A 12,060-nucleotide genomic window follows, 5' to 3' on the forward strand; every position below is an offset into this window, starting at 1 on the left:
AATTGAAGGTTAAGTTTGTTCGAAATGTTTATGATTATAAAAAAGACATTTATTAACATATGGATATTGTTGCATGCTGTGTTTTTGAACTTAGAATTGCTAATCTGATGTCATTTGTTGTGTCTTCTAAACCATGTGCATGTCATAATTTGGATTATTTTCCTGTTGTTTAATAATAATGTTGTTAGCGAGGATGTGCATAGATGTTATTAACATTCATTTATACTCTAATTCCGTTCCATCCAAGTTCCCCCACATTCTAACATTCATATATTTTTATTAGCATTTTCCTTCAAGTTAAGCACAATCATGTACAGTTTCATATGGCATTATGTTTGTCTTAGTGTAGCTCCTTTTAAGCAAGAAAATATTTAGAGAATATGTTTACTTAAAGTAGTATAATTGTCTATATAATATAAACCCATTATTTATCTTATTATCTATACATATGTTTTTTTATTTTGTTTATTATATTTTTAACTAACCAGTGTGTTACACGGGTTCCAACCTAGTATATAATATATGAGAGGAGCATAAATTATGACACATTGATTTTAAGAGATTTACAAATCAATAAACACATAGTACAATAATTTTTAAAATAATTACAACTATGATCCTTTACTTTCACTTATATGTGAATTTTATTTTCATTTTTAACTCAACTCCCCTCCTGATTTTTAAACATTAACAACATTTTCATGCGCTAATATTTTTTTAAAGAAAATTAAATCATAAAAACGAGCATGTTTTTCTCTTTAATTTGAGTATCATATTGTTATAGTTTTTTTCATTTAGAAAAAATAACATTTTACGTAGAGGCATTTGCGGCTTGATTTTGATGGTTTTTAAATTAAACCGTGGATCAAACCGATAGTAACCGGTTTTTGTCGTCGAAAACGAAACGAACCTTTGAAAATTAAAAACGACCGGCAAAAAGTTAATGGAAAAAATCAACGGTGAAATCTAACCAATGACCGGTTTCAACGTTTTTCCGTTTCAAATCGAACAACGAACACACATAAACTTGCTATATGATTACAAAGGTAGGTGTTTCTCGTTGCATCGTGCGGGCACCAATCTAGTTTTACTTAACATGATATACATATTAGTTTCTTTTATTATATATATATATATATATATATGCGTTTCAAATTTTTAATCAACTAGTTCATTTGCAGGTGGACCGTTAAACACAAACAACATACATAAACATATTAAACCATGCACGTATGTAAACCCGCAAATTTAAATTGAGACATAACATATTATCATACCAAAAAAATAAATAAATCAATACAAGAAAAAAAAATAGACATAAATACGATGAACCATACACACATTAACTACAAAAAAAAACTAGACCACAACCTAAAATATAGTAAAGAATAACTTAATAGAAACAATGAGAATATTATCAAAGCGTTTGAATTAATAATAATAATAATAATAATAATAATAATAATTCAATAAATTTATAAAGTATATAGCTTATCTATATTATCTTACATATTGCATGTCTAAAATAGTAATTTACCCCCTATCACATTCTCTCTCTCATGGAGCCGTCGTTATATTTATTATACCCCTTCATCGGACCTTCATCGCCGGCGACTTTATCTCTTCAATGTTACGGTTACAGAGTTATCACCTTTATGGAAACCCTTCAATTGCTTTTGGTTTCATTTAATTGCCCCCAATCAATTGCAACCAATAATGTTTCATAGTTAACTTTAAATCTGCAATCAATGGAATGCTTATGGTGCAATCACTTGAAATCGACCGTCCCTTACAAGCCTGTGAGCGATGTTTTCAGCCCCCCACAGTCGAATCATGAAAGCTCGGTACGTGTTCATCCTCTTTGGTTATAGATTGTTTACCAATTTGATGGTGTTGAGTTTTTAATTTGGTTTTAGGGTTTCTTTTTATCTCATTTGACCTTCTTAATTGTTTGATTAGTTTCTGGATTTTTAATTGGTTCCTCTATATGCCATGATATGTTAAGAGTGAAAAACTATGGTTGATTTGTTGATGGCTCAGGTTGCCTTTCATAAAATGAAGGATGTTGACATCGATGTTGGGAATTCGCAGGCTGATCATAATCATAAAATATATATAATGCAGGCCACCTATATATTTAATACACAATTGAAACTCTAATCAACAAGTGCAGGTCACCTATATATTGAATACACAATTGAAACTCTGATCAACAATGTTTTTGTATGTAAAATCCTAAGTTTAATTGTTTTCTCTTTCTAAAACCATCTGAATAAATCTCTACCTTCACACATTCCAATTGTGAAAAATTGGGCTTCTGATTTTAGTCATGGAGTTTATATGAATTACAACTTTTAGGTAATTGGAGATGGACACGGAGAAGGTTTTGACACAATACACTGGTGTTGTGAGGGGCACAAAAAAAATTCTTTTTGCTTCTACTGCAGATTAATTGCGAAAAATTTAACAGGTCTAATTAGTTTTATTGTGTTATATGCTCTTCTAATTTTTACCTTTTTCATAAACATATTTGTTAAAAGTTTTCAGCAGCTTTCATAGTTCCAACCGAGTTGCTTGCCATCCAACACATGATCATCTTCTTAATTTGTTAGGGAACGGGGAATATGAAAGACGTACCATGCAACCGACTATTGCGTTGTTGATGGGCTCAACTCCAACAAAAAAGGGTCGTCTAATTTGTGAGGTATAAGCCCAACTCACCAGTTAATATGAGTATATTGTTCTCTTCCATGCTTAGGGCATATTTCTACTTCCAGGGTCTTCAAAGTGGAGAAATTACATTGGTGATTGGTCGATTGGGGCCAATAGTTTAATTGATGATAAGGTGTATTTGTCTTGATAGAAGAGCAACACAAATTTAATGTGATTTACAGAGATCGATTAATAGCAAGGTATGTATTCTTTAATGATATCTAACGAATAAACTCTAATTTTGGTATTGAATCTTTTGATATTTTAGTTCTGTAATCTTGCAGCTAAAGCTTTGTGCTGTGTAAATGTACAACGAAATGGATTTTGTTGTCATCGAGGTATTATCGATTCCTTTTTTCAGTTCCAAAATTCGTTTCAATTTGATAATATATTTCCTCACGGAAGTCTGGAAGTTGGGTAAAGTGGTAAATGTAAATAAACATATGAGAAGTGTTGATGTTGGATTCTAGGCCTTCAATTAGGACTAACAGTTTACCTTTTGCTGTTCTTTTGAGTTGAAGAAGTAATACTCATATCAATCATGTGTATGTGCATACTATGAGTATGTTGTTTAAGTAGATGACTAACGACGGTGTTGATCTAGAATTTTTCTTTCAGTTCTATGATTTTAGTTTATGTGTTATCGCTTGATTTGAATGATGCTCTTTGATATATTATCATATGGGTGTGGTTTATGATTGTCAGCTGAATTCGTAAAGTTTTGATTATTTTATTCATGGTTTGTGTGCACAAGGGAGAACGTCTAACGCTAGGAAGATTTGTGATTAGATGAAGGATCAAAGGTTTGTTCCGAGTAAGTCATATGATTCACTCGTGTGTTCGTTTGCACTTGACGGTTAAGTTGATCAAGTTGTGAGTTATTTGTGGGAGATGGTTGAAAGCCAAAGATCTGGTTATTTTATTACTTATTGGACAGTGGTTGGTGAGTGCTGTAAGCATAATACGTGTGATGATGGAGTGAGTTTGCTTAAGGATTTGTAACAACACACACTAATGGATAGTTATAAGAAGCTTCAATATGAAGTTCGAGTTAAGCATGGAAATTTGCTTAACTGAATGGGATAAAAATTGGTAACTTCCTGTATTTCTTGATTTGATTTTTGTGAAACATGAATAAGTTGTATTAGGTACTGGTTCGAAAGGGTAACCTTATGTGTTTCATGATTATATAATGTGAAACCAACAATTATAATTTGATATCATTTATATAGTTATCCTGTCAGATGGACTTGAGTGCTGACCGTGCATACCTGAGTGTAGAGGTTGGCAAATAAATCAGTTAATCGAACTGACCCGAAAATCGAACCGAAACCAAGCCGGTTTGAAACCGATTACGTAGAAACCGTTTTGGAATATTCTCCACCAAAACCGGTTCCAAATCGGTTAACTGAACCGAAACTGGCCAAAACCGATGAAAACCCAAACCCAAACCGATCGTAACGTGATCAAGAAACCAGTTTGAACCCAAACCGAAACCGATATAAACCGCTTTTGACTTTTGTTGCCCAAACTGAACTTGTTTCAACCCAAACCGGCTTTGACTTAAAATCGGTTTGTGCACCTCTACCTGAGTGGAGCTAAAGTGACCTGCGTTAACTGGTTTATGTGACAAAAGAGGTCAGAAATCTTTCTAGCCCAACACTTATGTGTTCGGATTCTTGGAAAGCTCGGTTAAAATTGGTCCTAAGCAAAACCAGCCTAGGGCCCTAAAATAATTTTTGATCTATGTAATGTTGATGCAAATGCACTTTTCTTTGTTAGTATTTAATTACGTATAATGCATTTTCATCTTTATAAAAATAACACTAGAATTGGTTTCCTATTGAATCACGTTATATCAATGTCATTTCAACTTTATGCCTGAAATATGAAATAGTGTTGTGGTTTTGTGTAGTTTTATTAGGAACAACCGAACATGCGTAATGATCATGTTTGATTGTTTGTTCAGAAGCTAGTGCAACCAACCCAACATCCTTGCACTTTGGTATTGGTTGTCAAATATTATATGTAAAAGATTTGCCTTTAAATTAGAAATTAGACTTTACTAGAGTATAATAGAATATATTATATTTTTGGTGTATAATGGTTTGTATTGGACATAATTCATGTTTACATAGTCTCTTAAAAGACTCGATGCTTTTGATAAGTTTATACTAAAATAGTCGTTCACTCGCATATTCAGCTTTATCTTAGCCTACGCCAATGCGGTCTTATTAAACATGTGTTTTGTGCATGATCACATTTTTGTATTGCAAATTGTTTTATAGATCACAATTCTATTGTAAATGTATGGTGAATACCATGCTTAGTTTATTTATGATCTTATACAAATTATATCCGGAACTAAGTTTACCCGCCGCAACGCGCGGACTCTTTTACTAGTTAAAATTAACAGTAAACCATAAGGGTTATTTTGTAAGCTTACTAGTATTTAAAAGAAGAAAATTAAAATATATAGCATGCAATAGAAGGTTGTACATCAAGCTTGTGAATATATATTAAAGAAACAACTAAAACACATAAAAATGATTAAACAATCATCAAAATGGTAGAAAATAATAAAGCATAAAAAATTAAATAGTAACTTTCTCTTACAAAGTATTTTTTCATAAATAATCTGTGGTTGATACTTAGATATGTGAAAACACTATAAATCATTTATACACTTTATTAAGTGTGATACATAAGGTTGATGACTTCTACCTCAATATTTCATTGTATTATTTACTACTTACTGGTGATATGCAATTCTCACCGTTCTTAAAATAACATCGTTTTTAAAAGTAAGCACACTTTTAGACTATCATATTTTTTTTAAAAGTTGGTAATGTATATAGAAATTGGGTATTTAGATGATAGAGAGGCACTTTGTTTCTTGAAAACAATACTACTTTGAGAAGTAATAAAATTGTAGAGATCACGTGTATTAACGTCCTACCTCACTATCTCATTTACTATCAACTAATATTAACACCCACGTGTTGTGCTGAGGGTGTAAAACTTTTTATTTAACTCAATTTGTTATATATATTTAAACAACTTTAGTTGAAAATGAAAATGAAACAAATTAGAATTTATTATACTTTATACATATTTGTCCAAGTCCAAGTTTTACCACGAACAAATGACAATTTGGATAACAGTGTATACTTAGGAGTTGGTGCGATAAACCATGAATAAGGGACCTGCAAATGAAGTTCATTTCAAATTGATGGTGTGAGAATAACAAAATGAGGAACAAGAACAAATTTTAGTTCATGCTAAATCAGTGAAAAGAACATATCTCATTCTTAATTCTTCATTCAATTAATTAACTCAAGAGATTGTTTACCGTTTCCATGATTTAGAAACCCAAACATGAGCGTAACTCATGAAGATACCATTAGTTTTTAAATGTAAAAGAAAGACACGTACATGTAGAAAGAAATTATTTAGCACTATACGAGAAATTATTTAGCAAGAAATCATTCGAGCTTTTTTAGAGCAAGTTTTAAGCGAGTTTCGAGCCGCGAATTATTTGGTTAACTGCGTATATACTTATATAAATCAAGTATATTAAATGTCGTATATACTTACAATTAGTTAAGTTGGAAGAAACTAGGTATATAATCGGGTATATTATATACCATTTATACTTAATATTAATAAATATAATAAGAAAATCATGTTGGGTATTTAATGTCACACCCCAACCTACGACAGAATGTCGGGGCGTGAATGGTTGGTTCATGGCTCATAAGACACTATCATACAATAATTGATGACAATATCTAACATTACTTTATTAAAATTCAAATAAAAAATACACGCATCATCCAAAGTAATTACAGTACAAGAATATAAACAAAACAAAACAATACAATTGTCTCCTTCATTTATTAACCTAAAGTCTAAGACTTGATAGTTAGTTTTCTACCTATCATTTGGAGAGACTCGTCTTGAAACATGCATATTTCAACAATGTATCTCCACATTAAGTTTAGCATATTCATTTTGTTTATATCACTTTAGTTTTTACACATCATGGAAAGCTACCATTCATATCAATGTCTGCACTAATAGTCTTTTTAGCCTTTTCAATCCATATGATTAGTATAAATAAACAATCTTCTATCATTTCCCAAAAGGTTGGATCAATTTCCATTGAAAACCTTTTAAGCTTCTTTAAATCTTGAACTGAATAGACTTATCATGTCTCACACCAATTGTTTGCTCTTTTGTCAGAAAATACTTTGAAAAACTTCTTTGAAAATGTTCATTTAAACACATAAGTTTTATTACCAAAGAAAATTTTGACAAAAACAAACTGTAACATAATCAGTAGATCATATTAATGCATAAACACAAGTAGGCCACCATGAAGTTCTAATCAAGATAAAACATGCATAGTTTAACTTGTCCTAAGCACATAATCATTTCAAACCATCAATCATGATAAAGTTATTAGACAAGTATGCAGATAAACATTTCCAAACAGATTTAATCATACTCATCAAACTATCATGAAACATAACCACAAAATCATACTTAAGCATCATAGATACCTAAGTCATACATATTCATTTAAGCACATATTGAACACAACAAATGTCACAAAAGAACACATAGTCACGATTAAATCATTTCAACTCATTCAAGACCTTTAATCAGATAATCAGTTAGCACTTATGAGCATATATCATTAATCAGTCTTCATCAGAATTGATCATGCCTAAAGCTTTTAATAGAAAGTTGAATCTAGTCTTATCTAGTGGCTTGGTGAACAAATCAGCCAAGTTTTCACTAGTTTCAACTCTTTTCTAGCAATCTCTGATGAAATGGTGTCTGAATTCAATATGCTTGGTCTTCGAATGTTGAACTGGATTTTTCACTATGAACAAAGCAGCAGTATTATCAATTAGAATTGGAGTGTTTAAAAAATTCAGACCATAATCAAGCAGTTGATTCTGAATCCAGAGGACTTGAGCACAACAAGTAGATGCAACAATGTATTTAGCTTCAGCAGTTGAAATTGACACAGTTGTTTGCTTCTTGCATTGCCATGAGAACCGCCTGTCTCCTAAGAATTGACAACCACCAGATGTTGACTTCCTGCTCATGTTGCATCCATCATAGTCACTATCTGTGTAGGCAAGAAGATCAAAGGCATTGTTCTTTGGATACCAAATTCCCAAGTCTGGCTTTTCTTTCAAGTATCTGAAGATTCTCTTGATAGCCATCATATGTGAGACTTTGGGATTAGCTTGGAATCTTGCGCGCACACACACACAGCAAACACGATATCTGGTTTTGATGTAGTCAGGTACACAAGTGATCCAATCTTAGCTCTATATTCATGTTGATCCACAGGCTCCCCCTTTTTATCAGCTACAATCTTTTCATGTGTGTCCATTGGAGTAGAAGCAGTCTTCAAATCGTGGCATTTAAAATTGGTCAAGATGAAGTACATACTTGGATTGACAAATGAATATTCCATCCATCTTTTGTTGAACTTGTAATCCAAGAAAAAAATACATCTCTCCCATACAACTCATACAGTATTTTGACTTCATGACCTCTTCAAACTCTAAACACATATGTTCATTTGTTGACCCAAAGATGATATCATCAACATAAACTTGAAGTAGAAGTAAATCTCTTTCTCTTTTCTTGTGGAAGAGGGTCTTGCCAATGGCTCCCCTTTGAAAACCATTAGCAAGCAGATGATAAGACAGCTCATCATACCATGCTCTTGGAGCTTGATTTAATCCATATAGAGAATTGTTAAGCTTATATACTACTCTATTTGGATAATCAGGATCCTCAAAACCTAGAGGTTGAGTGACATACACCTCCTCTTCTATCTTTCCATTTAAGAAAGCAGATTTGATATCCAGCTGAAACACTCTTATATTCTTAGATGCAGCATAGGCCAAGAAGATTCTAATTCCTTCTAGCCTTGCTACAGGAGCAAATACTTTTTCAAAGTCAATTCATTCTTCTTGTAAACATCCAAGTGCAACCAATCTTGCCTTGTTTTTCATTGCAAATCCTCTTTCATCCTTCTTGTTTCTGAAAACACACTTGGTACATATTCCATACTTTCCTCTTGGCTTGTCAACTAGTTCCCAGATTTGCAAGTTTCTGAACTGAGTTAACTCTTCCTGCATTGCATTGTACTTTAGAGCTTGAACAATGTTCTTAGGTTCTGTTTGAGATAGAAAGCAGGAATACAAACAAATGTTTGCAATTTCAGAGGTACTTCAGGTCACTCTTTCATGCAGGTAATCAATGATGTTTTCAACAGGATGATCTCTTTGAACAGAAGAAGGTTGAATGATTTAAGTGGAATTTAAATTTGAATCCAGATTTGATACATTTAGATCAGGTTCTTCAACTATTAAATCTTGTGATTCATTGTTCATTTCTACTTCTGCAACATTCTGATTTGATGTTGATGCAACATCATTTCTCATATTCAAATTTTGAAACAAATTTTCAAATCTTGACATTCTGATATTTTGATTTTGATCTTGTTGGCTATTTGTTTGATCATCAGCCATGTCATGGTTCTCTTTATCTTATATTGACATTCTGTCATTTTGATTTTGATCTTGTTGCCTATTTGTTTGATCATCAGCCATGTCATGGTTCTCTTGATCTTATAGGTGATCAAGTTGTTCATTTTGCTCAACCTCATTTTCTTCATAAATCTTCTTGTTAGAAGAGAACTCATGATTTTCATTAGCAACTTTAGACCAAAATTTGTCTAAGTCAATTTTCTTTCAGAAGCTGCTTCAGGAACACTTGTTCTATAAGAATTTTCATTGATATCTTTAGGATAGATTTTGAAGGACTTGATCAACTTCTCTAGATCAAACAGCCATGTTGCTCCATGAACAGTGTTGAACTTATTCTCATTAAAGGTGATATCAGATGATTCAATCACACTCAGATGATCTTTCACATACACTCTATATGCCTTTGATTATGAAGAATATCCAACAAAGAAACAGTCCATAGATTTTGATTGAAACTTGTTCAAATAATCTTTAGTGTTTAATAGAGAACATTTGCATCCAAATGGCTTGAGAAACTTGATGCATTTCTTTTGTACAAAATCTCATAAGGAGTTTTGTCTTGTCTATCATTGAGAATGACTCTGTTTTGAACATAAACATCCAATGTTAATTGCCTCTGTCCAAAATGTTACATGAAAATAAGTATCTGCAAGCATGGTCCTTGCATCTTCTATTAATGTTCTATTTCTTCTTTCTGCAACACCATTTTGTTATGGAGTTCTAGGGGCACTTAATTGTTGGAATATTACTTTTGCTTGACAGAAATCAGTCATGATCTCATTCTTGAACTCAGAGCCATTGTCACTTCTCATTACTTTTATCCTTGAATTCAGTTGATTCTCAATCCTGATTATACAACTTTTGATCATCTCTGCAGCTTCATCTTTTGAACCAAGAAAATATACCCATGTGTATATTGAAAAATCATCTATTATCACCAAATAATACCTCTTTTTTCCAATACTTGGAACTCTCGCAGGACCAAAGAGATCCATATGAAGCATTTAAAGCACTTGTTCAATGGAGATTATGAGTTTTGTTTTGTAAGATGATTTATGTTGTTTCCTTTTTGACATGAAACACATTTGTCATCTAGTTTAAACTCTCATGTTGGTAGACAATAACATGTTCACCTCTAACAAGTTTGTTCATGTTCTTGAGATTCACATGACATAACTTTTTATGTCACTATTTGGATTCATTTTTAGATGCTTTGGAGACAAAGCATGTTCCACTCTGGAAATGACATCTTTCATTCTTAGTTCATAAAAGTTCCTATTTCCAGGTGCCATCATCATTATCATATCAGATGGAATCACAAACTCAGGTTTCAAAATGAAATAGTGAGATCAAATCCAACTTTATAACCTTTATCACACATTTTTGAGATGCTCAAAAGGATATATTAAAGCCCTTCAACATGAAACACATTATTAAAAGAGACCTTCCCATTTGTGAGAATGCCTTTGCCCACAACTTTCCCTCCATTCTCATCACTACCAAAAGCAACCCGACCTTCAAACTTTTCTTCATAGTTGACCAGTGATCTCTTATCACAGGTCATGTGCCTGGAACATCCACTATCCATATACCATACATCATTCACTTTCGTGGATTGTTCCTGCACAATTAAAAAGAAAGTAATCAGTTAAGTGATGAATCACGAGCTATTTCCGCTTGCAAGTCATCAGCAACATCATCAGTAGCTGCAGTTGGTTTTGGATCCTCATAAACTAATTCAAAAGACTCATCAGTCTCATAACCAGTTTCAAATGAGTTTCTAGAGTAGGGAATTACGCTTTTGCATTCTTCAATTATAGTTTCCCTTTTGATGATTATCATTGGAGCTTCAAATTTTGGCTTCCACAAGTACCCATGTGGTTCATAACCATGTTTCATAAGGAACTTTTCATCACCAGTAAGCTCTTTTCCTTGCTTTCTTTTGAAGATTTTCTTCTTCAACTTATTTTTCCTTTCATTGGTTATTGACTTTACAGAATCAAAAGATTTCTCAGAATCTTGAGACTTAACAGATGGACATCTGTGGAGTTTCTTGGTAATCAAACTCCCTTTCTTCTCAATTGTTTCAACATTCTGTGCTTCATTATCAACTTTCTTATTTCCCTTATTCAAGTACTTAGTGTATTTCTTCTTGTAAAATGCAAAATCTTGTACAAACTTGGTATAGTCTGGAACATGAAATAGTTCAGGAGAGAACCTTTTTTGACAGGAATCAGTGTGATGACCAAAAACATCACAGATTTTGCACCATACTTGACCCTTGAAACTTGCACTTGAGTTTCCCCTTTTAAGTCTTTCACTTGGTCTTGGGGGATCAATTCCAATGGTCTTTTGATGAGTAATTTGACCATCAAAGTTGATTGAGAATAGTAAGAATTGAGAAATATTTTCATCTTCTCTTTCCACTAAACTCTTCACAAAGTTTACCTTGCCAATTCGATTGAACTTTCATTCAACCTCTCTTATTTTCTTGGTCTCAACCATCTCCTTGCATAATCATCCATATCTTCCACATCTTCCACATCCCCAATGTCAAACAATTCATGATTGGAGAATACAAGATAGATTGGCAGAAAATGGTCTTCACTTTTGAAGATCTCTTCATTTTTCTTGTTGATTTTGATACTTGATTTCTTGGATGACCATTTGCTTGTCTGAATGTCATTTTTTTTCTTACCTTTAGACCCTCCACAAATATCAAAAGGTTTGTGGTCTCTTCTCATTTGTTCATAGACTTTCTTCATTC

At 32.6% G+C, this 12,060-nt stretch overlaps 1 pseudogene; it reads left to right on the forward strand.

Annotated features, from left to right (window-relative positions):
• The first annotated feature begins 2,638 nt into the window (after positions 1-2,638).
• Positions 2,639-3,789, forward strand: LOC143618481 (pentatricopeptide repeat-containing protein At2g27800, mitochondrial-like; annotated as a pseudogene).
• Positions 3,790-12,060: the final 8,271 nt, after the last annotated feature.

The sequence above is a fragment of the Bidens hawaiensis genome, unplaced genomic scaffold, assembly GCF_021521415.1.
Source record: "Bidens hawaiensis isolate Kalapana, Puna unplaced genomic scaffold, B.hawaiensis_p1.1 tig00079092_1, whole genome shotgun sequence".
Taxonomy (NCBI): domain Eukaryota; kingdom Viridiplantae; phylum Streptophyta; class Magnoliopsida; order Asterales; family Asteraceae; genus Bidens; species Bidens hawaiensis.